The sequence below is a fragment of the Ovis canadensis genome, chromosome 1 (genome assembly GCF_042477335.2).
Source record: "Ovis canadensis isolate MfBH-ARS-UI-01 breed Bighorn chromosome 1, ARS-UI_OviCan_v2, whole genome shotgun sequence".
Lineage (NCBI taxonomy): Eukaryota > Metazoa > Chordata > Mammalia > Artiodactyla > Bovidae > Ovis > Ovis canadensis.
Window position 1 is genome coordinate 261,325,731 of NC_091245.1, and position 12,220 is coordinate 261,337,950.

Consider the following 12,220-nt stretch of genomic DNA (forward strand, 5'->3'; position numbering starts at 1 on the left):
TAAATCCTTGCTGGGTAGAGAAATCTTGGTTGTAGGTTTTTGTCTTTCACTTTAAATATATTCTGTCACTCACTTCTGGCCTGCAGATTTTCTGTTGAAAAATTTGCTATTAGCCTTATGGGGATTCCTTTGTATGGTAATTTTTGCTTTTCACTTGTAGCTTCTTAGGTTTATTTTTTGTTAGTTTTATTAATATTGTCTTGGTGTATTTCTCTTTGGGTTTATCCTTTATGGGACTCTCTGGGCTTCCTGGACCTGGGTGGCTATTTCCTTTTCCATGTTAAGGAAGTTTTCAACTATAATCTCCTCAAATATCTTCTCATACCCTTTCTTTTTCTTCTTCTGGGACCCCTATAATTTGAACATTAGTACACTTAATATTGTCCCAGAGGTCTCTAAGATTATCCTCAATTCTTTTCATTCTGTTTTCTTTACCCTGTTCCTTGGGTAAAGGATAGCTATTTCTATCATTCTATCTTCCAGCTCACTTATCCCTTCTGCCTCAGTTACTCTGCTATCAATAGAGCATTTTTAATTTCAGTGAATGTGTTCTCCATTAATGTTTATTCTTCATTTCTTCTAGGTCTTTGTTAAATGTTTTAAATGTCTCTTGCATTTTCTCCATTCTATTTTTAATATTTTGAAAATTCTTTTTTTTTAATTTTTATTTTTACTTTATTTTACTTTACAATACTGCATTGGTTTTGCCATACATTGACATGAATCCACCATGGGTGTACATGCGTTCCCAAACATGAACCCCCCTCCCACCTCCCTCCCCATAACATCTCTCTGGGTCATCACCATGCACCAGCCTCAAGCATGCTGTTATCCTGCGTCGGACATAGACTAGCGATTCGATTCTTACATGATAGTATACATGTTACCATGCCATTTTCCCAAATCATCCCACCCTCTCCCTCTCCCTCTGAGTCCAAAAGTCTGTTATACACCTCTGTGTCTTTTTTGCTGTCTTGCATACAGGGTCGTCATTGCCATCTTTCTAAATTCCATATATATGTGTTAGTATACTGTATTGGTGTTTTTCTTTCTGGCTTACTTCACTCTGTATAATCGGCTCCAGTTTCATCCATCTCATCAGAACTGATTCAAATGAATTCTTTTTAACGGCTGAGTAATACTCCATTGTGTATAGTATATGTACCACAGCTTTCTTATCCATTCATCCGCTGATGGATATCTAGGTTGTTTCCATGTCCTGGCTATTATAAACAGTGCTGCGATGAACATTGTGGTACATGTGTCTCTTTCCATTCTGGTTTCCTTGGTGTGTATGCCCAGCAGTGGGATTGCTGGGTCATAAGGTAGATCTATTTGCAATTTTTTAAGGAATCTCCGCACTGTTCTCCATAGTGGCTGTACTAGTTTGCATTCCCACCAACAGTGTAGGAGGGTTCCCTTTTCTCCACACCCTCTCCAGCATTTATTGCTTGCAGATTTTTGGATCGCAGCCATTCTGACTGGTGTGAAGTGGTACCTCATTGTGGTTTTGATTTGCATTTCTCTAATAATGAGTGATGTTGAGCATCTTTTCTTGTGTTTGTTAGCCATCCGTATGTCTTCTTTGGAGAAATGTCTATTTAGTTCTTTGGCCCATTTTTTGATTGGGTCGTTTATTTTTCTGGAATTGAGCTGCAGGAGTTGCTTGTATATTTTTGAGACTAGTTGTTTGTCAGTTGCTTCATTTGCTATTATTTTCTCCCATTCTGAAGGCTGTCTTTTCACCTTGCTTATATTTTCCTTTGTTGTGCAGAAGCTTTTAATTTTAATTAGATCCCATTTGTTTATTTTAGCTTTTATTTCCAGAATTCTGGGAGGTGGATCATAGAGGATCCTGCTGTGATTTATGTCGGAGAGTGTTTTGCCTATGTTTTCCTCTAGGAGTTTTATAGTTTCTGGTCTTACATTTAGATCTTTAATCCATTTTGAGTTTATTTTTGTGTGCAGTGTTAGAAAGTGTTCTAGTTTCATTCTTTTACAAGTGGTTGACCAGTTTTCCCAGCACCACTTGTTAAAGAGATTGTCTTTACTCCATTGTATATTCTTGCCTCCTTTGTCAAAGATAAGGTGTCCATATGTGTGTGGATTTATCTCTGGGCTTTCTATTTTGTTCCATTGATCTATATGTCTGTCTTTGTGCCAGTACCATACTGTCTTGATGACTGTGGCTTTGTAGTAGAGCCTGAAGTCAGGCAAGTTGATTCCTCCAGTTCCATTCTTCTTTCTCAAGATTGCTTTGGCTATTCGAGGTTTTTTGTATTTCCATACAAATCTTGAAAGTATTTGTTCTAGTTCTGTGAAAAATATGGCTGGTAGCTTGATAGGGATTGCATTGAATTTGTAAATTGCTTTGGGTAGTATACTCATTTTCACTATATTGATTCTTCTGATCCATGAACATGGTATATTTCTCCATCTATTAGTGTCCTCTTTGATTTCTGTCATCAGTGTTTTATAGTTTTCTATATATAGGTCTTTAGTTTCTTTAGGTAGATATATTCCTAAGTATTTTATTCTTTTTGTTGCAATGGTGAATGGAATTGTTTCCTTAATTTCTTTTTCTACTTTCTTATTATTCGTGTATAGGAATGCAAGGGATTTCTGAGTGTTGATTTTATATCCTGCAACTTTACTATATTCATTGATTAGCTCTAGTAATTTTCTGGTGGAGTCTTTAAGGTTTTCTATGTAGAGGATCATGACATCTGCAAACAGTGAACGTTTTACTTCCTCTGTTCCAGTTTGGATTCCTTTTATTTCTTTTTCTGCTCTGATTGCTGTGGCCAAAACTTCCAGAACTGTGTTGAATAGTAACGGTGAAAGAGCTAACACCTATCCTACTCAAACTCTTCCAGAAAATTCAGAGGAAGGTAAACTTCCAAACTCATTCTATGAGGCCACCATCACCCTAATACCAAAACCTGACAAAGATGCCACAAAAAAAGAAAACTACAGGCCAATATCACTGATGAACATAGATGCAAAAATCCTCAACAAAATTCTAGCAATCAGAATCCAACAAAACATTAAAAAGATCATACACCATGACCAAGTGAGCTTTATCCCAGGGATGCAAGGATTCTTCAATATCTGCAAATCAATCAATGTAATTCACCACATTAACAAATTGAAAAATAAAAGCCATATGATTATCTCAATAGATGCAGAGAAGGCGTTTGACAAAATTCAACATCCATTTATGATAAAAACTCTCCAGAAAGCAGGAATAGAAGGAACATACCTCAACATAATAAAAGCTATATATGACAAACCCACAGCAAACATTATCCTCAATGGTGAAAAATTGAAAGCATTTCCCCTAAAGTCAGAAACAAGACAAGGGTGCCCACTTTCACTGCTACTATTCAACATAGTTCTGACAATTCTTTACTATCATTACTCTAAATTCTTTTTCAGATAGATTGCCTATTTCTTCTTCATTTATTTGGTATTGTAGTTTTTTTCCCTTACTCCTTCATATGTAACTTTTTTTTTTTTTTTGTCATTTCATTTTCCTTTTTGATGAGTGGAACTGTGTTCCTGTCTCACTAGTTGTTTGACCTGAGGTTTCCAGCAGTGGAGTTTGCAAGCAATTGGGTAGATCTGGGTCTTGGTGTTGAGATGTGGACCTCTGGGGTCCCTCACTCTGATTAATATTCTCTGGGACCTGATATTCTCTATTGTTTCAGCAGTTCATACTCAGTGCTCCCACCTCAGGGGCTCAGGCCTGATCTCTGGCCAATGAACTGGGATCTCACAAGCCATGAGCTATGGGGAAATTTTCTTTTTTTAAAGGGTGGGGGAGGCAGAACAATAGCAAAAAAACAGCAACCTCTGAAGAGTAAAATGTATCCAATAGTAGAGAGAAGGAAAAAAAGGGGGGGTGGAAATTTTATAGATAGATAGATAGATAGATAGATAGATAAGAGGGGGAAGAATAATAACAAAGACTAAAAAGTACTAAAATAAGTTTAGAAAACTAACAGAAATAGTAGAAAAAATAAGTATATGTATGAAACAACTATTGGAGAGTAAAACCAAACTCTACTGGTAAACAGTAAAAATAATAATAAAAACCAAAAGGCAGAACAAACCTTGGCTGTAAAGGGCAGGGCTTAGGCAGGGAATGGCTTAAGGGGTGGCAGGTTTTAGGTGGAGGTGGGAATCCCATGGGGGTGAGGTCCTGACTCAGGACCCAAGCCTCCAGAAAAGGCCCTGGGTGAGGGTGGAGGGTGGCCCAGGCTCCACGCAACTGAGGTGGCTTCTGCATTGCCTTTGGCTTTGGGGAGTAGAAGATAAGGTCCAGGTTCAGGAGGCTTCCAGGGCTGAATGGATGGTGGAACACCAGATGGATTCCCCTTTCCTCCATACCTGTAGGGACCCCTTCCCTGCTGGCCCTACTGTCTTCCCTCCCTCCTGCACCCACAGGCCCTATGTGGGCAGTGTGTGCCCTTGATAGTGGCCCTGAAGGACAGAGGGGGCCTCAGAGAGTGGAGATGGATCCCCAGAGGGCAGAGAGCTCAGCCTGGAAAGCAGAGGGGCGGTCAGAGGGAGAGGGGCCCTAGAGGATGGAGGGGGTGCCCCCAGAAGGAGGAGGGAACCAGAGGGTTTAATGGGGTCCCAGATGGTGGAGAGCCAGTTTCAGTCAGGGCCCTTGAAGGGGTGAAGGACTCACAAAGGACAGGAACCCTGGAGGGAGGAAGAACATGGAGAACAGAGAAGAACTCTGGAAGGTGGAGGGGGGTGTCCTGTATGGCTGAGGGCTCAGCCTGGAGGGATGATGGTGCCTGAGAAAGGAGGGAGGGCCTTGAAGGGTAGAGGGGAACCCCAGGGGTTTCCCAGAGGGAGGGAGGAAACTGGAAGGTGGAGAACAGAGGGAGGCCTGGAGAAGTCTTTGGAAGGTGACCTGGGCCCTGGAGGGCAGAAGTGGTCCCAAAGGGCAAAGAGAGGCTAGGGGGCTTGGGAAGCTTCCCAGGGCCCATGGGCAGGGGATGCCAAGCAGTTCCCTATTCCTGGAACCTCACAGGAGCCTCCCCACTCCTCATGTGCAGATGACCCACAGGTGTTGGGGCTAAGGAGTGGGGATGAGGAGTCCCTGCAGAGCAGGGCACCCAGAGAACAAAGGGAAGATGGCTCAGTGGGAGAGCAGAGAGGGCCACGGAGGGCAGAGGAGCCCCCAGAAGGCAGATACCTCAGCCCCTGGCCCCAGAAGACTCTCTGGGGCCAAGTGCAGTGGATACCCCAGGAGGGTTCCCCACTGGATCCTCCAACCCTCTCAGGGGTCCCTCCCCTCCCAGTGGAGCAGGCACGCTGCTCTGGATGCCCAAAGGCACCCAAACCATTCCCAGCTTGGCCCCAAACCTCTTCCCCTCCCCTAGCAGCCCTGCACTCCTCCAGTTGGAGTGAAAGGGAAACCCCACGGGCTTCCTCCAACCCTTGGGGATCCCTCCCCCTCCCGGCCAAGCAGGCATGCTGCTCCTGCCACCCAAGGGCTCCCAAACTGCTCCCAGTGTGCCCAAATGGCACCTGAACCCAAACTGCTTCCCCTCCCCCAGCAGCACCTCTGTCCTCCCAGGAAGTGAAAGAAAAGTGCATCCCTCACTCTCCCAGCCAAGCAGGCACACTGCTCCAGGCACCCAAAGGCACCTAAGCAGCTCTTGGCACCCAAATGTTCCCCAAGCCCCAACTGCTCCCCCTCCCCCAGCAGCCCCTCTGTCTCTGGTCCTCTGGCCTGGACCTTCCCTCACTCCCCACTTCCTGGTACCTGGTCACCCCTGGGGCTCCTTCCAGCAGGGTGTCTGCCAAAGATCCCTCACCAGGGCCTGATAAGCCCTTTCCAATGCTGTCCAGACCAGCAGCTATCTACTCAAGACAGAAATCCAGTAGGGTTCATGAGATTCATACATAAAATAGGTGAGGTTTGCAGGAAATAATGGTTTTAGTGTAATGTTAATGTAATCCACTTAGTGGAGAGATAGACTTTTTAACTCTTAAAGCTTCTCATTCCATTAGCAGCTAGTTGGTGATTAATCTAACAAGTAGAGATATGAATTGAATTACTTTGGAACATTCAAGCTGACAGTGTTCTTTCTCCTCTCTTTCCTGAGAAAGTATTCTTGTTGGTATGTTAGAACTGATTCTTGCACTGGTGCTCTTCACATCTGCAATCATGAGCATTATATGCTGTATTTTTTTAATGTTGCCGTGATGCTAGTTTGATGGGGTGCTATATAAACAGCTAAATGTCTCTAAAGTGGAGGTTGGCAAACTTTTCCTATAAAGGACCAGGTGAATCCTATAAAGGATGGTGAATAGTTTGGACTTTGCAGATTGTATGGTCTCTGTCCCAACAACTCGTCTTTGTTTTGCAGTATGAAAACAGCCATGTGCTGTGCTGTGCTTAGTTGCTCAGTCATGACACTACATAAGTCAATGAGCATGACAATGTTCCAATAAAACTTTATTTAAAAAACAAGCAGTGGGCTGAATTTGGGCCACATGCCATAGTTTCCTGACCCCTGTTCTATAGCAATGGTAACTCTGTCAGGCTGTGCTGTGATTTTACTATGTTCAAGTATGCCTGCCTGAATACTAATCCACCCTACATTAGTGATACAAATTATCATTCATGAGCATCTACCATATACCAGGTGTCAGGTGTCAGCCTGCATTACTCCCCAAACATAACCATATTCTTAACAATGGGTCTTATTACTTCCAGTCTACAGATGAAGCATGGTGAGGCCAAAAAAATTTCCCAAAGTCACAAGGGGAAGAAGTCACAGTGTCTGAATAAGACCCCAAATCAGTCAGTTTTTTCCAGTTCCAATATTCTATTTTCATGATCACTGTCATGGCTATGCACTGCTTCCTTTTCTCTTTCAAACCTCAACTGACATCTCCCTTAACTAAATTTCTTTCATACTGGACTAAAAGAGCAAGGGCATATAGCCTCCAAGTTATTTCACTATTAACATTTCACTATAGCAAAACTTTAGTAAAATGCCTCTATCATTAATTTTCATTGTACTGAACTGTCCTAAAGGCCTTCTTAATACTGATGGTCAAAGCAAAGAAAGCTGAAAATTCCAGATTGTGGTCAAGTAACTATACAATTAGATGCAGATTTGTTGTTTTTAACTATGAATCTCTGAGTATACATTTGAGATGCTTTTGAGCTGCTTATGAATAGTTTTAGTTCCAGAAATCAGATGGAAGTACTACTAAATTCTTAATAGTAATTATCCCTGATATTTGTATAGTGCTTTTCTAAGTGTCCTCATGTATTCTCCGGAGAAGGCAATGGCAACCCACTCCAGTACTCTTGCCTGGAAAATCCCATGGACAGAGGAGCCTGGTAGGCTGCAGTCCATGGGGTCGCTAAGAGTCAGACACGATTGACCAACTTCACTTTCACTTTTCACTTGCATGCACTGGAGAAGGAAATGGCAACCCACCCCAGTGTTCTTGCCTGGAGAATCCCAGGGATGGAGGAGCCTACTGGGCTGCTGTCTATGGGGTCACACAGAGTTGGACACGACTGAAGTAACTTAGCAGCAGCAGCAGCAGCATGTATTCTCTCTTTTATTGGTAATAATAAATAGCAGTAATGCTTTCTGAGTACTGATCATGTGCCAGGCACTGGACTCAAAACTTTATGTGCATCACTTCCTCTAATCCTTCTGCATTGCTATGAGGAAAGGCTGATATCCTCTCCAATTAATGGATAAGAAAACTGAGATGTGAAAATTTAAATATCCTGTCCCAGATCATTCCAATTGTATATGGCAGAATCAAGATTTGAAAGGCAGTGCATTACACATTAGATTTTTAGTTGCTTGAAGATGGAGATTGTATCTGATCTTTCTCTTCTTGATTTATAGTACCTCCTCCTGACAATTCCATGCCAATCCTGAATAGTAACTTAAGATAATGTGAAATGAAGTTAAAAAAATTACAATTTACTGCCACTAGGAAAAAATAAGATACTAAAGTATATATAGAGTACAATTACAAGTATTTTTATAAGAAAAAAGAAAATTATATCTAGATTCTAGAAAAAATTATCAAACTGTTGTGGATAGTTGTGGTATTATGGGTGAAATTATGGACCATTTTTTTCTTCTATTTTTTTCATATTTCTACTTATTTATATATTTTTTATTTTTTAAAATAATGACACCAAAAAGTTTAAAATGATCAATAAAAGGAAAAAGAAAAATAACTGATAGAGTTCCTCCAGTGTATTAGGGACCAAGAGTCTACCCTCCCCCCCCCCCCGGAGGAGGGCCCCAAGGGCATGCAGAACATGCTAGTGTGTCCACTAGCAGGGCAGGCTAGTGGGGAGGGGGCGCCAGTTCTTTAATATAGGGATGAAACACAAATAGACTTGAGGGGTGAATGTCTTGAGCAGATGCGTGTTTGTGTGTCCCTGCACAGTGAGGCCAAACAAAGCAAACGTCGGAGTTTGGAGCAGAGAAAGATTTCTTTCAGGGCCAAACAAGGAGAGATGGGTGGCTTATGCTCTAAAGTTTGACAAAACATTTTTTTTTTTTTTTTTGGCCACACCACTTCGCTTGTAGAATCTTAGTTCCCTGACCAGGAATTGAACCCGTACCATTGACAGTGAAAACCCGGAGCCCTAACCACTGCACACACTGCGCCACCAGGGAATTTCCTCAGCACAGCACTTTTAAAATGCCAGGTGAAGGAAGCAGGACTCAGGGTATGTGATCAGCTCATGCACAATTCTCTGACTGGCTGATGGTGGTGGGATAACAGGAAAGTGTCACAGGGTTTAACATGATCAGTCCTTGGGTTCCAGGAGGCCTGGGTGCTATGTGCTGAAGGTCATTATGTAGTTCACATCTTCTGTTGGGTGGGAGGTTTTCACATCTGTGGAACAACTCAGGACATGTGCATCAAATACTGTTATCTGGGTACTTCAGAGAGGAGCTAAAGCAGAGGATGTGGTGGAAGGGTTTGTCTCAGAAAGGCCCCATAGGATCCTGCTCAGTTACTCAAGGAGGTAGCTATCAGATAAAAGTGTGTCTGGGAGGAGGCAGGAGCTGTTTCTGTGGAGAGACACGGTTTGCAGGGCAGACTTACTGATGAATGCAAGTGTCAATCAGGCACCTTCAAAAATAGAGAGGAAAGGTATTTTCCAGGCTCTGTGCATTTGGTCCTGGTTGGATGGGGGGGAGAGTCAAACGGAAGGCAGATATCCCCACCTCCCTCCTCTTTCTAAAGTATCCTACAAAGTTTTCACTATAGAGCCAATCACATTATTTTCCTGCTCAAAATCCTCCAGTGGCTCCCCACTGCCTCTCAGGTGAATGCAAACACTTGCGATGCACCTGTAAGGTGGAGCTGCTCCACCAGTATTGTCTCTAACTCTTTGCCTGCACAACCTTAGGCTGTAGTGTAATTCACCTACTTGGTGTATCTTTTCTCTTTTACACCTTCAGTCAGTCTATTCCCTCCCTAGAAATATCCTCCTCACAACTGTGTACTTAATATTCATAACATAAAAGTTGAGAGTTATGTTTTATTTGGTGGAAATTTTTAGGACTTCAAGCCCTGGAGACAGCATCTCCAGTGACCTTGAGAGAACTGCTCTGAGGAGGCAAGGAGAGGAGCCAGGTATATAGACGTTTTGCCACAAAGGCCAGGTAGTCTTAACATCAAAATATTATTGTTAATTACAGAAAACCAGATATCCCAAGTTAAGGAACTAAACACTTTTCTATGTATGGGAAGATGTAGGAGTCTGGGCTCACCGAAGTAATCTCTTTGATATGCACCTCAGCTATCTGGGACCAGTATCCTATTTTCTCATCCTGAGTTTCCTCAGGTTCACTGTAGAGAGTGGCTGCAGTCTGATGGCTATTAGATGGCAGGTATTCTTACCTTCCTGAGTTCCCTTGGGGTTCACCAGCTCACCATCCCTGATGGCTGCAATTGCTGATGACTGTGACATCCTTCGTTTTCCTTTTCTCAAAACCATATTTTATAATCAAAATCCATCGACTTTCCCTCTTCTCTGTTGTTCATTCATTCATTCATACTTAACCCTTGGTTTTTATGTGTATACTTAGCAAATCCCATGGACAGAGGAGCCTGGTAAGCTGAAGTCCATGGAGTTGCTAGGAGTCAGACACGACTGAGCGACTTCACTTTCACTTTTCACTTTCATGCATTGGAGAAGGAAATGGCAACCCACTTCAATGTTCTTGCCTGGAGAAACCCAGGAATGGGGTAGCCTGGTGGGCTGCCATCTCTGGGGTCACACAGAGTTGGACACGACTGAAGCGACTTGGCAGCAGCAGCAGCACCAAACTAGACAGCACTTTGGAGGGCTGAGAAAAGTTTTTATCCTTCCTTGAATCTGAATATCAAGCACAAGTTTCCATGATCAGTATATTCCCTGAGAGTATTTTTTTGACCTAAAGACTAATGGCTTTAGGTTTTATTCTACTTTGCTGCCACCTGGATTTCTGGGGCAGGGAATAACCTGGTGAAATACATACTAAGAATGTGATGACTAAAGCTGCTTCTCAGATAACCTCCTATTATATACACAGTGTTCATGTCACTAATTCATTCACCTATGTATTCATTCATATATCCACTAAGTACATGTGCCACTAAAAACTAGATGCTATAGAAGATGCTAAGGAAAAGGTAGAAATAAAAAATAAGACATAATTCCTCTTCTCTGAAGTGTTTATAATCTATTGGGGTAAAAAGCAAACTTAAAAGAAAGATATGCTGCTTCCAGTATTAAAGTGCCTGTTTGTTTTATGTTATTCTGCTGTTGAAAACAACTGTAAATGCTGAACAAGATACAAGGGATGTCTCTTTGGGAGTCTTTAAAGGCAGTCAAGATTTAGGAGTGGAGAAGCTGGGAAGAAGAGAAATCCATTGAGATGATTCAGATAGTCTATGCAGATTTTCCACTCAAGGCAGTTCCATAAGGCTGATTCATAAATCCTAGGGATGGAGAACCTGGGAAGCCTAGCAGAAAACAGCTACTAAGAAATAAACTGAGCAGTGGTTTTGATAGTCTCATGGGGTTGGGGAAGCAAAACTGAAACTCAGGGTTACAGGGACAGCTTGGGTTATTTGCAGAGGCTTCAGAGGAGGGAAGCAGCCCAACAGCTGGAGTGACTTACTCTCTCAGGGCATTCACTAATTAACAAATAGCAACTTAGAGAGAAACTCAACCAAGAACTGTAGAGCCAAGACATTATGGCCTAGAGCCTGTTATACAGAGTGAAGTATGTCAGAAAGAGAAAAATGAATATCATGTTTTTTTAAAAAAAAATAGAAAAACAAATAACACAGATATATGAAATCTAGAAAAATGGTACAGATGAACCTATTTGCAGGGAAGGAATAGAAACACAGACATAGAGAATAGACTTGTGGACACAGTGTGGGGAAGGGTAGGGTGGGATGAACTGAGAGAGCAGCATTGAAATATCGGAGAAGGCAGTGGCACCCCACTCCAGTGCTCTTGCCTGGAAAATTCCAGGGACGGGGGAGCCTGGTGGGCTGCTGTCTCTGGGGTCGCCCAGAGTCGGACACGACTAAAGCGACTTAGCAGCAGCAGCAGCATTGACATATATACACTACCATGTGTAAAAGAGCTAGTGGGAAACTGCTTTATAACACAGGGAGCCAAGCCTGTGCTCTGTGATGACCTGGAGGGGTGGGGTGGAGGAGGGGTAGGAGGAAGGCTCAAGGGGGAGGAGATTTTATATATATATATATATATATATATATATATATATATATATATATATATATATACATACACACACACATACTTATGGCCGATTTACGTTGTTGTATGGCAGAAATCAGCACAACATTGTAAAGCAATTATCCTCTAATTTAAATTCTTTTAAGTGAAAAAAACAAATAACAGAAATAAACAGTCTTTCAGAGAGTCTCACAAACAAAAATGAGTATTGATGGCTTTTCAAGGAGAAACATCCCTCGTAAACAGTGAGTTTTTGAGTGAGAGTCCTAAAGGACTATAAGTAAGGAATAAAGAAATCAGAACTACACCGGACTTCTAAAGACTTTCGAAAAAACCAACCTGTAAAGAGCTAAATCCTAATTGGATTCAGGTGACTGCCCCCTTTCTAACTGCTTCAGTTCAGTTCAGTTCAGTCGCTCAGTCATGTCCGAC

General features: G+C 42.2%; 1 protein-coding gene across 1 annotated transcript in view; it reads left to right on the top strand.

The window, feature by feature from the left end:
* The window catches only part of CPNE4 (copine 4), a 624,067-nt gene that overhangs the window by 443,064 nt on the left and 168,783 nt on the right, over positions 1-12,220 (top strand). The window lies entirely within an intron of this gene.